The 15,793-nt window shown below is 41.8% G+C and overlaps 2 long non-coding RNA genes across 2 annotated transcripts in view; one reads left to right on the forward strand and one right to left on the reverse strand.

Annotated features, from left to right (window-relative positions):
• The window catches only part of LOC132541357 (uncharacterized), a 62,143-nt gene that overhangs the window by 23,435 nt on the left and 22,915 nt on the right, over nucleotides 1-15,793 (reverse strand). The window lies entirely within an intron of this gene.
• Nucleotides 12,488-15,793, forward strand: part of LOC132541358 (uncharacterized) — a 400,798-nt gene continuing 397,492 nt past the window's right edge. The window contains exons 1-2 of the long non-coding RNA XR_009552562.1: nucleotides 12,488-12,639; nucleotides 14,154-14,270. This is a non-coding gene — a long non-coding RNA (uncharacterized LOC132541358). The remainder of the gene's footprint in view (nucleotides 12,640-14,153; nucleotides 14,271-15,793) is intronic.

Raw genomic sequence — 15,793 nt, forward strand, 5'->3', positions numbered from 1 at the left:
CAGACCAGCGTTCATTCCACCACCTCAATAAGACTATGAAGATGACCGCTGTAGGCATTAGTGAGGATATGGATGTTGCCATGAATATAAGAAAGTTAGCTAACTTTTGGAGGAAAATAAAATACAGTTTGCTTTTATAAGATATAAGATAATGCCATTACAAAAGATCTTGAAATCAAAACCTCCCACTAAGAAAATATGTAAAGAAACTGAAACCTGACATACTGTATTTGGTGACATAGAAAGAGGTGAACTCAGGGCCTGGTGGTGGCTCACCTGGTAGAACACACAGGTTCCAGTCCTGGTGCTTCATGAACAGTGAAGTGCTGTTGCTAGAGTCTTCTTTCTATCTCTCCATCCTGCTTTGTCTTTCCCTGTCTCTCACTGTGCACAGAAAAGTAAGAAAAAGGGAAAAAAATACAAAAAATGGATCCTCCTGCTCCTCCTCCTCCTCCACCTCCTCCACCAAATCCACTGCTGCCTCCTCTGCCTCCATAACTTGCTCCTTCACCGTCTGCACCTCCTCCTATACCTTTGCCACCACTTCTTCCAGCTCCACAACCTTCTCTGTCTCTTCCTCCTACTTCTCCCCCTCCTCCTCCTCCTCCTCCTCCTCCTCTGCGTTGGTCAGGTGGAGGAGGTGGTTGACAACAAGTTGGGGGACATGATGGGGGGTATGAAGGGCGCTCTTCAGGGGGCAGCTTGCAAGTCAGCTCTTCCTGTTCACAAGACATTTTCTTGGACTTGCTCTCAGGATCTAAAGGAAAGACAGACAGGAAGTGAGTGGCAGCTCCTGGAGGCCCTCTGCCTCTTACTATTAGCACTGTTACTGGCCTTGTATTGTGAAGCTTTTAAGATGAGGTACAGCAAAATACTAATCTCTCCACCTTTAATTAATTAATTTATTTATTTATTTTGCCTAGGCAATGCCATGTGGCTCATGATGGCTCACTTCATGGGGGATGTGAGCCAACATCATCTCCACTGTGTACAGCAACCTGACCATCAGCTACAATTCCTAAATATTAGGGAAAGGCCAGTGCATGAAGCGGCCACAGACCAGAACTCACTCCACTACCTCAACAAGGCTGAAAATGGCCAGCGTGGGGACAGTGAAAGAAATATCCTCAAGAAAAATGAGAAATTACTGCTTGTTGGAGACTATATAAAATATTCTGGTTTTTTAGGATGTAAATTGTAACTGTACACCATCTTAGAGTCAGTTTGTCCCAGTAACTCAATATATAAACAAACCCAAGCCCAATAGGTTTTTTTTATTGAAATAGAGAGGTGAAATCACTGTAGCTCTCCTTGTTGTGTGTTGGAATATCACAGTGCCATCCTAGATCCTGACTCCCAGCCAGTGCTGTGTCACTTTACCATCTGCCTCCAGTCTCCCCACACCTGTCAGGTCTCAAGAACTGTCCACCCTAGTGGGATCTGGCCTCCCATTATGGCTCTCCACTTGATCTAAGCAGATCCACCCACAGCTCTGCTCCTTTCTTCTTTCAGGGCCAACAGCCTCAACGTGTTTCCTCAAATAGGTGTGGTCATACCTCTGAAACTATATTCCCAATTAACTGCCCAACCATACAAATGCATGAAGAGTTGTAAAAAAGCCTCCCAGACTGTCCCAGTGGCTCCTTGTCTCCACATCTATCCCACCCCACCCACATCTTCCTTTGGAGATCCTGGGTTTCCACTTTCAGGTCAAAACTACAAACCCAAGTCCTACCCAAGCAGCTCTCTTCAGGTTTTTGCTCCATTCAGGGAAACCGTGCTCTGAACTCAGGACATTTAGCAGGTACAGGCAGCACAGGTCTTCACACCTCAGGAGAAGAGCTTATGGTAACACTGTGGACTGAAACCCTTTTATTCTGTGATTGGGTCTTGCTTCTCTGTGTGAGATAGATCCAGTGTGAGAGCACTATCTCTTGACTTCCACTTGGTTCTGAGCTGCAATGATAAACTCTGTCTTCCAATTTTCTGTGTTGAACTCAGGCCAATTGAGAAGTGCTCACTTACAGCATGGAGTGTAGCAACCCAGGAAGCTGGGGGAGTGTTGTGAGGGGTGGCTCAGTTGAAGAGGTGCTGAACTCTCAAGCATGAAGTCCTGAGTTTGATTTTCACCAACAATACCAAAGTGATGCTCTGGTTGCTTACTTTCTCTCTCTCTATCGTTCTACCTCATATCTTTATAATTAATTAATTGACAACTAAATCTAGAAAGTGAGAAGTGTTGTGTGTTGACACAGATATCTCCACTACTGGAAACCTGTGCTGCCTTATTTTCTATTGGATAAAACCTTTTTATTGTCTCCTGATCGCACTTGTGAACTCCTGTCACTAAGCTGTTTCTTCCTTGCACTTTATAAATTAATTCTCCATCTGGGAGTCTGGCTGTAGTGCAGCCGGTTAAGTGCACATGGCGCCAAACGCAAGGACCAGCGTAAGGATCCCAGTTTGATCCCCCAGCTCCCCACCTGTAGGAGTTGCTTCACAGGCAGTGAAGCAGGTCTGCAGGTATTTATCTTTCTCGCCCCCTCTCTGTCTTCCCCTCCTCTCTCCATTTCTCTCTGTCCTATCCAACAATGATGACATCAATAACAACAACAATAATAACTACAACAATAAAACAAGGGCAACAAAAGGGAATAAATAAATATTAAAATATAATTTAAAAATGAATTCTCAATCTGAACAATTTGATGTAATGACCTGATGTGAAAATCTACATCTATGTTGTCCCTGAGTTGTGTGTATGTGCATGGATATTTGCATGGTGTGTGTGTGTGTGTGTGTGTGTGTGTGTGTGTGTGTGTAGTCCAGTAGTCAAGAAAAGAGACTTTGGCACCAGCAAACTTGCTCACCTGAATAGTACACTTGCATTGGCATGCCACTGGTTCTAGCAGGGACCTTACCTCTCTACAGAAAGCTTCAGTACTGTAAATAATTTCTCCCCCTCTCTCTTTTTCAGTATGAAAAAGTTGGTCTTGCTTGGTGAGGAGTCAAGATCACATACATGACCTTAAAGAAGTATCTGAACTGGAGTTTCTCCCACTCTGGGAGTATGGACCAAAATCCTTATGAGGTGCAAAAGACGGAAGGTCTGGCTTTCACTGGACATGGGTGTGTGCCATCCATTCTTAAGTATTTCCTATCTTTCATTTCTTTGATTGAATTTGCTACCTCTAGGATGATTTGAACAACTTTCTCTATTATAGATTTTCTGGAACCCTATGCTAACAGCATTGAAGTTCTCAAAAATTCTAGTAGTCATCTCTCTCACTTTAGATAAACAAGTGTGCCATGCCCAGCTCTGTATCTCTGGCACCCAGTACTGTTCCTAGAAAAGTATGTATCTCAAAAGTATTTTCAAGATTATTTTGCTTTCACATGAGTTGTTTATGTGTGTTTCTGCAGAGATCAGGTAGTGGACAGAAGGATGCTGATTTCACCATGGAAGAAATCATGGTGGGCAGGCTTGGTCCAACTTGTCAGATTCCTGTGATTCTAAATATTTCTGCTTCAGTCTCTAGGCTAAGAAGTTTCTTCCTTTGGAGGCATGGGTTAGATGGTCCTCACCAAAGGGAAACTCTTGGAACATCATGCTTCACTCTATCTTTCTACATAGTCTCAGGACACTGACTTGTGCATCTTCTGGGTGTGTCTAACTCTACCATCACTCAGGAGTTCTCTACAACCAAGGACCAAGTATGTTTCACTGCCTGACTCTACTCCTATATGCCAGTTAATATATCTAGTGTGCAATCCTGTCTTCTAATTACTATCTACCTGAATATTTCTTTATTTCAGGTACTTATCCGTTGGGGGCCCACCTCACAATTAGTGAGAACCTGGATGTGACATGGACTATACCCGCGCCTCCATTAGCTACATTTTAGAGAGATGTCTGAGAGACTGTAGGAAGAGGCTGCTGCTGAGAAGGCTGGGAAGAAAGCAACTGTCAGCATGAGCAGGAGTGGAGCGTAGGGATGCACAGAGGGAATCCAGAGTGAGTGGGAGGAGCATGGCAGCCCATGTAGGGATTTTGATCCTTAATGCATCCCACAGTAATGTGAACAAACAGAACTTGGACCATTTTTCCCAGTGGCATCAGAAGAGACCCAACTGACAGATGATGCTCTGGTGAAGAGAGATATTGTAGAGATAGAATTTCTGAGCACCCAAGATATACTGTGGTATTTTTTTATTGCAGAGGAAAATCAGATACTATTATTGCTATTGCTGTTGTTAAATTTGGAGATCAGGGCCTCTGGTGTGTTAGAATACAACCCAAGCATGAGTTTTGAGGATAAAACTATTATTTCCAATGATCTAGAATGACAGTGGAGTGTTCACAATGAGTGGGGACAATGATTCTCACTAAGGCATTTCACATTGAGGTCAGTGGGGGCTATTTAAAGACAGAAGGAGAGAGCAGAAAGGAAAAAAAAGTGTTGGGGTGGGCAAGATAGAACATATTGTTAAGTAATCTCCAGGACAGAAACACCAAATGCCTTAAGTTTAATATTTCCAATATCATTGAACTAGGTAAGGCAACTCACTCATATTTTTCTTTTTAAAATTAATATATTTATTTATTTGAGAAAGACAGCCAGAAATTGAGTAGAAGCTGGAGTTAGAGAGGGAGAGAGACAGAGAGGCACGTGCAGCACTGTTTCACCACTTGCAAAGCTTTCCTCATGCAGGTGGGAACTAAGGGCTTGAACCATGTCTTTGTGCATTATCACATGTGCACTCAGCCATGTGTGACACCACTCGGCCACTCATGTTTTGTTTTGTTTTTTCTCATACTCATGACTCATGCCCCAAACATAATGTTAGTAAAGAAATGAGAGAAGATACAACAAACAGGATAGACAGTGCATATAACTTCTCCCTGAAACCACCCCAAGGAAAAAAAAATTAGAGGCAAAGCTATGAGCTCCTAATGGAGCAGCTAGAGCCACACAAAGGGAGGAAGATCTCTGGGAAGATTTATAAAGCTTAAGCCCCTCCTCTGTTTTCCTTGAGTGATCAGTGCATATATGTATGGTCAGATTTAATCCTTGTGATTTGCTAAGATGAAGTTGAGTGCTACTGTCTTGGTTCACAGGCTATGTCATTCTTGATGCATGGCATCTTGTGAACTGTAGTCTCTCTTCTTGGAAAGACTTCTTAGAGTGTCTAACTTCCCTATCCACAAGACACTGTCCAGTAAATTCTAACTAATGCTACCTAACACACAACACTGATAACATTTCAGTGGACTGCAACGCAGAAGTGCCCAAGGACTGGATGAAATGCAAATTGTGTGAGCAGAGGTCATCTGGTCACTATGCCTGGTTCCCAGCCCTCCTGCCCCAAGTGGGACCTGGTTTCCAGAGAGGGATGGAGGAGGGTAATTATCCCAGTGAACAGATGAGAGACTGGACCTGAGGGCCTGCTACTCACTATAGATCCCATTTTAATCTCTTTGAAAGATGCTCTCCTCTCCCCTTCACTACACCCCTCTGGTCAGCAATATTACCTTCAGTTAAAGATGAAAAAATTACATTAAATGTTCTCTGAGGTTTTGTCCAGGCCAGGTGGGGAGATGCAAATCCTCTACATAGGCACAGACCAGAGAAGTGAACTGGGTACCATTTAGAGACAGAGTCCTAGAATTATCCACTTCCATGAATACACATTTTTAGAGAAAGGATCTGGAACTCCATGTAGAATTAATATTATCAGATGGAGGTGGGACTGTGACTATAACAAACATCCAGTTGGGTTAACAGACTGTCTGGAAGGAGAACTAAATGTGTGTAAAGTGAGGACAGCATCAGAAGATGTGGCCATGGTTTACAATGTGGGTGATTATGAACTGCCTTTTTTTTTTAAATGGAGTTGTACCTGGAATAAAATTGCCTATACTTATCTCTGGAAATAATGGAGTTCTATTGGGTCTCTAATTTTCTCTTGGTAATATTTCAGCACCATTGCCAACAAAATTCCCGGAATGGGCCTATGTCTAACTTTATGTCAAGGGACAGTCTACAAGTATATTTTAAGGGTAAGACAGAACTTATTTGATGTTTCTCATTTTCTAGGCATTGCTAATCGTAGAGAGAGAAAACTCCTAATTGTACTCTCTGCTACAGACAGAATAATCTTAAGTGGATAGGCAGATTTAACAGTATAGCTGTTAATAAAGGGCTAGTTAGGTAGAAAGTAATCAAGACAGGACTACACACTGAGCATATTAACTGACATACAGGAGTAGAATCAGGCAGTGAGGAAGACATGATCTAGTTGTAGCAAACTTCTTAATGATAGCATGGTGGACACATGAGAAGTTGCATATGTCAGTGTCCTGAGTCTATATAGGAAGAGAGAATGATGCATGATGACCCAGAGGATCTCTTTGGAGAGGTCCATTCAACCTATCCCTACAGTAGATGAAGGTTCTTGGCTGAGAGACCGAAAAAGAAATATTTAGAGCTTGGGAAAAACCTACACTGACCAAATCTGCCCACCATGGTCCCTATACAGGATCTAAGAAGAACTCTGAGCTGAGTTCACATCTTCCCTCCATTAACTATCTGATAATAGTCAGTAGGAAAAATGTGTAAAAAAAAGTATTAAAGCAAACATAAGTTTGAAAATAAATACTGATATACAGCAATCTTCTAGGAACTGTGCTGGGTGTCAGAGATACAGTGTCGTACATGGTAAACTTGTTTATCTAAAGTGTGACATGACTCTAGAAATTATGAGAATGTCAAAGATGATGGCACAAGCTTCCATAAGCCTCTCAACTTATTCAAGTCAGCCTAGAGGAGGCACATGTAATCAGAGTTGAAATATAAGAAGCACTTAAAAGCACAGAAAAGAGAGGGATTATAGGTCTGCTGTCAGTATGCCAGGTAGAATAATAAACAGGCCAGGGCTTGCTTCCTAACTCTTGTGTGGTCCGGGAACACACTCCTCATCCTTTTATAGTGTACATCTCACCAATATCCATAGGAGGAAGACTTGAGAAGAAAATGGTCAAATTGTATATGACTTCAAGTTTTGAGAGGACTAGAGAGTTCACCTCTACTTGATGATGGGTTAGACATGAGCTTAATAGGACAAGACTACATGTAATTAAGAAACATGTGAATTTCTGACATTTATGTAAAATTCCAATGTGCTTTAAGATGATGGGGGCCCTTGCTTAGTACTGTATATGCATCAAAACTTCGCTCATTGGCATCTTAGTGTGGCTCAAGGGTGAGATGATATATGGCACCTCGTGAAGAACTCAGATTTTATAAAATTAAAAAAACAGGTGTTGTTGTTCAAGTCCAGACTGTATTCCACCAAGATCAGGAGTGAGGAGGAGGATAAAGACCTATAATCTTCTTCAGTGGATCTCACATTATCACTTAGAAACAGCATGAATCTGAGACATATATAGTTTTGAGAATTTGGACAGATGGAACAGCTTTGAGTCTCAACAAATATCAAGGATATTTCTGAATCCATTAGATGTCTGTATGCCTTTATTTATTTATTTATTTATTTATTTATTAATTTATAAAATAAACATATGAACAAGAGCATAGGGTAAGAGGGGTACAATTCCACACAATTCCCACCCCTAGAGTTCTGTATCCCATCCCCTCCATTTAAAGCTTTTCTATCCCTTATCCTTCTGAGAGTACGGACCCAGGATCATCATGGGGTGCAGAAGGTGGAAGGTCTGGCTTCTGTAATTGCTTCCCTGATGGACATGGGCATTAGCATACCCCCATACCCCCAGCCTGTTTCTGTCTTTCTCTAATGGAGCAGGGCTCTTTAGGGTTCCAGGACACATTGTTGAAGGTCTGTATGCCTCTTAAAACTCAACCAGTGATGCACATGAAACTCAGAATATATTTAGCACATGATTAGAAAATATTATTCATGCTTCAGGTATATTGCAGTATTGTGCATGTTCCTCCCCCAAACCAAGAAATGCACACCAGAAGTCTATCAGATTATGCACAGCATAGGGTGCAGTCCCTACTCCCCATTACCTGATACTTCAGAGCTTCTGTCTCTTGACATTTCTGGAGCCCAGAAATGTCTCTCCAATAGAGGTATGCAAATATGAATGTTTAGAGTAAGGAGAAGTTCCCTTAAAATTATAGGTTAGTTACAGCTTAATGTCATCAGCATTCAGACCAGAAATATGATCTCTGGGGGGCTCTGGATTTTTGGAAACTGATTTTATATTTGTTGTGTCTCTGAAGGTCTTCCACACAGTCCCCCCTGCAAATTAGAAGGCATGCCACTGTAATAATCTCACAAGGATAAATCAAGCTGCACAACACAAGTAAGAATATTCAAGTTCAGAGGCGGAGCCAAGATGGTGACTGGAGCCAAGATGGCGACCCATGGGCTCTGACATCAACTGCTAGAAAGCCTTGAAATCCCGGCCTTCAATGGGACAAGCAAGGAGGCATCCTAAAAGTAGACCAGGGAGGTGATTATAATTCAATTTGGGTTAAAAATTAGAGCAAAAAGAAAGAAAATTTCTTGATTATTTCTCTCAGTCCCCCTCTCCCCATAACCAGATCCCAGGGGTAGGGAGCTGCTACTAGCAGGCTCCCCATAGAGCTCCTTTCTTTACCAAGATTCCTGGCCCACCAGGGTGTCATTAAACCCTGCTTCCAAATTTCTAGGCTATTTCTGTTGTTCCTCTGAGTAAGGGACTTAGACCCATTCAAGTGACAATTAGCTAATCAAGCAAGCCTCAAAGAGCCTACTTGAAAGTTTGTTTATTTTTTCATGTTTGTTTTGTATTGTGTTTTCTCTCTCAATCAGTTGTCTAGACTAAATGTACATAGGCTAACAGGGAGTTGTCCAAGTTGTAGACCCACTGCTTGGGCTTTTTACTCTATTCTATTTTACAAATACTATTATATATACACACATATCCCTTCCCCCCCTCAGGTGACCAAAATTAACTCTTAGTATACTTTCTATTGCTAGATGACAAGAATTATCACCCACTGTGAGAGAAACTTGTCTCACTTTTCATACCTCCTCTATACATTATTGCCCTTCTCCCACCTCCAAGCCAATTTAAAAAAAGGAGATATATATACATATATATCTCCTTTCACTGCTTTTTCTTTTTCTTTTTTTTCTCTTTATTTTTTCCCCTGTCTTCCTTTCTCCCTTCCTCCTCCCTCTGCCTTCTGAATTCACTGATACTTATTTGTGAACTATTTCAGGGAAGAAGTCTGATTCAGAGCGGACTCTTTTTGTGTGTGTCTCTGCTCTATTTCCCCTTCCCCTCTTTCTACCCCTGGAATCTACAGTGGACAGTAGATTTACATAATTGTCTATTCTGCTATCCCCTTTTTTCTTTCTCATTCTTTTTCATTTAGATTTGGTTGCTATTTTTTCTTGAACTGGAGACATTGTGGGACTAACTGGTATTGGTTAAACTGCTTCAGTCATTGCTTTAGTTACTGTTGTAATCTCTGAGGGTGGTGACTGCATTTGTCATAAAGGTATTTAGCATAGTGTGGCTTGTACATAAAACAAAGCAACTAAGGAACAACAGAACATAACAATAAAAAACACATTAAAAATGGGTAGATCAAGAGCAAATAAAACTGCTAATACAATGAATGAAGACATGAGCCTAGAAGAAACTACAAATCAGCCATAAGTAACCATAGATAAGAAAAGCATGTAAGCAATAATAAGTTTATTAATCACAGAAATGAAAACAACTTTGGAGGAAAGGAATAGCAGTATTAGGGAAACAATAGATGAGACCCTCAAGGAAAATACTAACTACCTTGAGGCAATTAGAGAACTGAAAGCTGAAATAGCTGTAATGAAGAAAGCAGCCGAGGGAAGGGAAAGCAGACTAGCAGAAGCAGTAAACAGAATTAGCCAGACAGAGGATGAGCTAGAGAAAACTAAGAAAGAGGTGAAAGAGCTCAAAAAGAGATTGAGAGACACTGAAAACAACAACAGAGACATATGGGATGATCTCAAAAGAAGTAACATTCGTATAATTGGCCTGCCAGAGGTAGAAAGAGAGGAAAGGGAAATAAAAATTCTAGAGGAAATTATAGAAGAAAACTTCCCAGACCTGAACAACAGAAAGGACATTAAGATCCAAGAGGCTCAGAGAGTCCCAAACAGAATCAACCCAGACCTGAAGACACCAAGACACATCATAGTCACAATGAAAAGAAGTGAGGATAAAGAAAGGATCATAAAGGCTGCAAAAGAAAAACAAAAAAATGACATACAGGGGAAAACCTATAAGACTATCAGCACACTTCTCTACCCAAACTCTAAAGGCCAGAAGAGAATGGCAAGATATCTATCGAGCCCTGAATGAAAAAGGGTTTCAACCAAGGATAATATATCCCGCTAGACTTTCATTCAAACTAGATGGAGTCATCAAAACCTTCTCAGACAAACAACAGTTAAAGGAAGCAACTATCACCAAACTGGCCCTGAAAGAGGTTCTAAAAGATCTCTTATAAACAAGAACATCACTGTAATACTTGCAACATAACAAATAAAAATGTGTTGAACAATAGCACTACAACACATTAAATCCATAATATCAGTAAATGTCAGTGGCTTAAACTCACCCATCAAAAGGTACAGAGTGGGAGGATGGATCAGAAAACATAACCCAACCATATGCTGCTTGCAAGAATCCCACTTGACCCAACAAGATAAACACAGACTAAAGTGAAAGGATGGAAAACTATCCTACAGGCTAATGGACCACAAAAAAAGGCAGGAACAGCCATTCTCATCTCTGACACAATAGATTTTAAATTAAATAAAGTAATAAAAGATAGGCAAGGTCATTACATAATGATTAAAGGATCAATCAGCCAAGAAGATATAACAATTATTAATATATATGCACCCAATGAGGGACCATCTAAATACAACAAACACCTTCTCAAAGAACTTCAAAAATACATCAATAGTAATACAATAATAGTGGGAGACTTTAACACCCCACTCTCACACTTAGACAGCAACAAAACACAGAATCAACAAAGAAACAAGAGAATTAAATGAAGAGATGGACAGACTAGACCTCTTGGACATTTTCAGAGCTCTTCACCCCAAAATATTGTAATACACATTCTTTTCAAATCCACACAACACATACTCAAGGATAGACCACATGTTAGGCCACAAAGACAGCATCAATAAATTCAAGAGCATTAAAATCATCCCAAGTATCTTCTCAGACCACAGTGGAGTAAAACTAGCATTTAACAACAAACAGAAAATTATTAAAAGTCACAGAATCTGTAAACTAAACAACATACTGCTTAAGAACCACTGGGTCAGAGAGACACTCAAGCAGGAAATACAAATGTTCCTGGAAACAAATGAAAATGAAGACACAACCTATCAAAATATTTGAGACACAGCTAAAGCAGTACTGAGAGGGAAACTCATAGCCATACAATCACATATTAAGCAACAAGAAAAAACCCAAATAAACAACCTTACTGCACACCTTAAGGACTTAGAGGAAGAGGAACAAAGGAACCCTAAAGCAACCAGAATATTCAAGTTCAATCAATAGCTTTTATGAGTTCTGGTTCAATTCAAAAAAAGTCAAGGGACTGACCTAGGTATTGATCTTCTTGAAATATGAGCTAATCATGTTGTTTCTTTGTGACTCAAAAGCTCAGGAGTATGTGATTTCACTCTCCACCTCACTTTTTATAACTTTGGTACATTAGATACAGAGCAAAATCTGAGCCATACAACAACATTGGAGTTTATTGCCCTATTGACTTGGCATCCTATGTGGTGCTGGAACTCAAAACAGGGATGCTCAAATTGACCAGCTTGTACCCGACCAGTTGGTTTATCTTCTGACTTCTGAATCAGTCTTCTTTTCAGTCTGGACCTTTAGCATTTAGTCCCATAAGTCTCACAATTTTTACTTATCTCATGTGTTCCATTTCAGTCTGGTTGGAGCACTCACTGCCCATAAAGTCCACTTCCCCTCATTATTGTTACACTACTCCTTCTCAGAAGAATCCTCTCTTCTCCACCTCACTATCTCTGCTGATTGATGTTTGAATACCTTTGAAAGTCTATATTTTATCAGCCATTTTTGACAAATAGTTTCTTGACATTTTCCTCAGAATTCATACATTCTTCATTAGTTTTTCAGGAATAAGTTCTATTTTCCCAGTTGATATGTTGTATAATAAAATAAGTTGAAATGATTTGCATAAGGAGAAATAGAAAGAGAATGTGAGCATCATTCTGGCACAAGTGATGCTGGGAATTAAACTCAGGACCCATGTTTGACAGTTCAACACATTCTCCACTGAACCATCCTTCTTGCCCCCCATCTGATACAATCCCATTTTAGGTAAGCACTTCTCTAGTAAGACGCAGAGGTCTGTGTCCCATGAATGGAACTGGGAGGAAGTGGTTATCATCACAGCTCAGAACCTAGTGGGACTCAAGATAGGGCTTTCCCACCCAGGTTATATCTACATGGACGCAGGTCCCAAATACAGAATAAAAGGGCCAGAGTCCACAGAGCTCACACATAGTCTTCTCCTGAGGTGTGAAAACCAGTGCTGCTCATACCTGGTGAGTACCCTGGGCTCAGAAGCAAGGACTCCCTGGATGAAGAAATGACCAAGGCAGGAGAAAAGATCAGGCAGGCATTGGGGTTGGAGTTCAGAAAGAATGAAATCCAGGATACCCAAGGAAGAACACTGGGGTGGGTTCAGTGAAGTGGTCAGGAGCCACTTGGTTGGGGGGGAGGCTTTTTCCCTAGGATTTTAGTGAAAATAAATTGTTTTCAGTTACTGTCTTATTTCTGCTATTTTAGGCTATTAAAAATTGTATCGTTATGTTATGCTGGAATGGGACCACAAGAAAGCATCATGGTTTTGAATAGATAGTTTCATGCTAGAGATTCTGCAGTCTCAGGTTCAGTACTTGGCATCACCATGAGGCACAGTCGATTTATGCTCTGGAAAATAATATATATGGACTACAGTAAAGTTTTGAGAATACGGCCTTTTTAATTGTAGAATCCTATTGAGGGTGTTGTTCCTTAAAAGCAATGAGAAGCAGGTAGATCTGTATAGACTCAAATAGAGAGCCAAAATGAGAGGCTAGACCCCCCTGGGTGGGAGAACCCCTGAGAGCTGACAGGTGTGGGAGGATGGAGGCTGATGACAAAGTCACACAGCACTGGCTGGGAGTCAGGAGCTAAGAAGGCACCATGGAATGCCAGCTCACAGGAATTTAAATCACAGTGGATCTGCTTTTCACTACGGTTGTCATGGAGACTTTATATATTTCCCAGGGCACTTTCTCTCTCTCTCTCTAGCTCTATCTATCATCTATCTATCTATCTATCTATCTATCTATCTATCTATCTATCTCTATCTTTCTGCTTTTACTCACCTTTTGATACTCTGTGTATCATGAGGGTTGAGAGAAAGAGAAGGCTCCAGCAGCAGTGTGCCACCTCTTAGGACATTTTCACCCTGTGGTGGTTATAAGGAAGAACTGTGTGCTCTACCAAGTGAGCCATCACCTGGCCCTGAATTCACCTCCTTCTATGTCATCAGATACAGTATGTCAGGTTTCAGCTCCTTCCCATATTTCTTTACTTGTACAAATAGACTCCTAGCTTTTGTAGTTGCATTTTATTATTTCTCACAAGACAGAAATATAATTTATTCTCCCCAAGACACAGCTATTTTTCTTTTTCTCTTGGGGACACATTTTTCTTCATTGATCCCCACCCCAGTCTTTTTCATAGTCTTGTTGAAGTGGTGGAGTAAAGCTGATCTGTGGCCACTTCATGTCCTGGTCTTTCCCTATCACCTTTTTTATTATAAGTGGTGTCAGATTGTAAGTGATGGTCAGATTTTTGCACACAGAGGAGATGATGTTGGCTGACAGTGCCCTGTGATCTCAGATATGACATTGACCTGACAAACAAACGAAAAGGATGGAGAGATCAGAACTGATTTTGCTGTTCCTGTTCTTAATGATATGGGGGGTCCAGAAGTCTTGCTGAGTAACAGGAAGAGGCAGGGGGGCTGCAGGAGCTGGCACTCACTTCCTGTCTGTCTCTCCCTCAGATCCTGAGAGACAATCCAAGAAAATGTCTTCTGAAACAGAAAATGTTGCTGCATTCTCTACATTTCAACAATCCACAGCACATCCTGCACAATGTCCTCCACCATGTCCTCCAACATGTCCTCCAACATGTCCTCCACCTAAGCAGTGTTGTGGAGTAGGGGGAGGAGGAGGTGGAGGAGGAAGTAATGGAGGAGGGGGGGGAGGAGGAGGAGGAGGAGGAGTTAATGGTGGAGGAGGAGGTGGTGGTGGCTCAGGAGGATATGGAAACTGTGGAGGAGGATGTAGACAATGTCACTGAGGACTCCAGCTGCAGTAACTAGAAGCATCCTGTCCCCTGAAGGCTACTGCTGAAGCCACTGTGAGCCAAGAAGATCTGCCTAGAAGCTTGAAGGAGCCACACATACACTTTCTCTGCCCCTTTGCAGCTGGCTTCTCTCACTGACAGCCTATCAATTTCTATCTCAGCTTACCCACCCACCCCCAATAAACTTTGATTCTTTGCCAGCTTTGACATTATGATACCTTTTTCTTCTCTCCACTTTACTGTGGGGTTATTGTTGATATATAGGTACAATTTTCCACCTCCCCATGATAGCTGTCTCCAAGTTCTTACATCTGAGTTTGCAAGGAATCAGTGAAATAGTGCTTTGCTCTGGAGTTTGACCCCTCAGCTCTTATCCTGGAGAAATCCTAGGCCTTGTTTCAATGGTTGACCTGGAATGGAAAAGTAGAGAGCAGGAGGTAGGGCAGGTCTGACTGGATAGAGGGTGGGTTTGGCAGGGGAGACTGGCCCGGGGAATAAAGAGCAACCCAGAAGGCTGGCTGTAAGCTGTTCTCAGCCACACTCTTGTTGTCACAGTCACCATTACCACTACATTAAAAATTTACAAGTTTTGTAACTGAGAAACAGGAGTAACACATCCAGAAACATACAGGTGAATGCACCCTCCCTTTCCCCCAGTCATTCATACACCAAGACAGCCTTCCCTTCCTTTAACTCCAGCAGAGGGGCTGGAACTTTACCCTCCACCATTTTGGGGTGTGTGTGTGTGTGTATCTGTGTGTGTATGTGTGTGCATGTGTGTGCTTCTGGTACTTTATTCCATGTGACAGTATAAATGGTCTCAGATTCATTTGCACAGTGAACTTGAAGACAGAGTACTAGGCATACTGAAAGTGAGTTCTGAGTCACTTTACATTTTGAGGAGGGGGAATCATGGTTAAACTCTTCAGGGTACAAGGAGAGCAAAGGCCTCAGGCAGAAGAGCTGTGGCAGCAGAGTCTGTTGTGCCCTATACCTGCCTCATGTGCTGTTCCTCCAAGTGCTATCACTCATCACAGGCCAACCTTGCACACAGGACCTAGTGGTGTGGAGGTTGGTACTCTGCCCCCTTTGCCAGCTGGCTGCTCTAAGCTTCTGCCAACAGGGGATGAGGGACATCCTGGAGCCTGGCAGAGGGAGGGCCCACATTTCCTTCTGGGCTTCTTGTGGACTCTTCCATCTCCTGCCCTGGGCCCTGCCTCACCCAGATGCAGTTTATTGCTCTGATAATAGGGACAAGGTGCACTGTCTCTAGTAGAACATCCTTGAAATGCTCCCTAGAGCCACTCCACCCAACACATCCCTCAGAAGCCTGAG

The sequence above is a fragment of the Erinaceus europaeus genome, chromosome 11, assembly GCF_950295315.1.
Source record: "Erinaceus europaeus chromosome 11, mEriEur2.1, whole genome shotgun sequence".
Lineage (NCBI taxonomy): Eukaryota > Metazoa > Chordata > Mammalia > Eulipotyphla > Erinaceidae > Erinaceus > Erinaceus europaeus.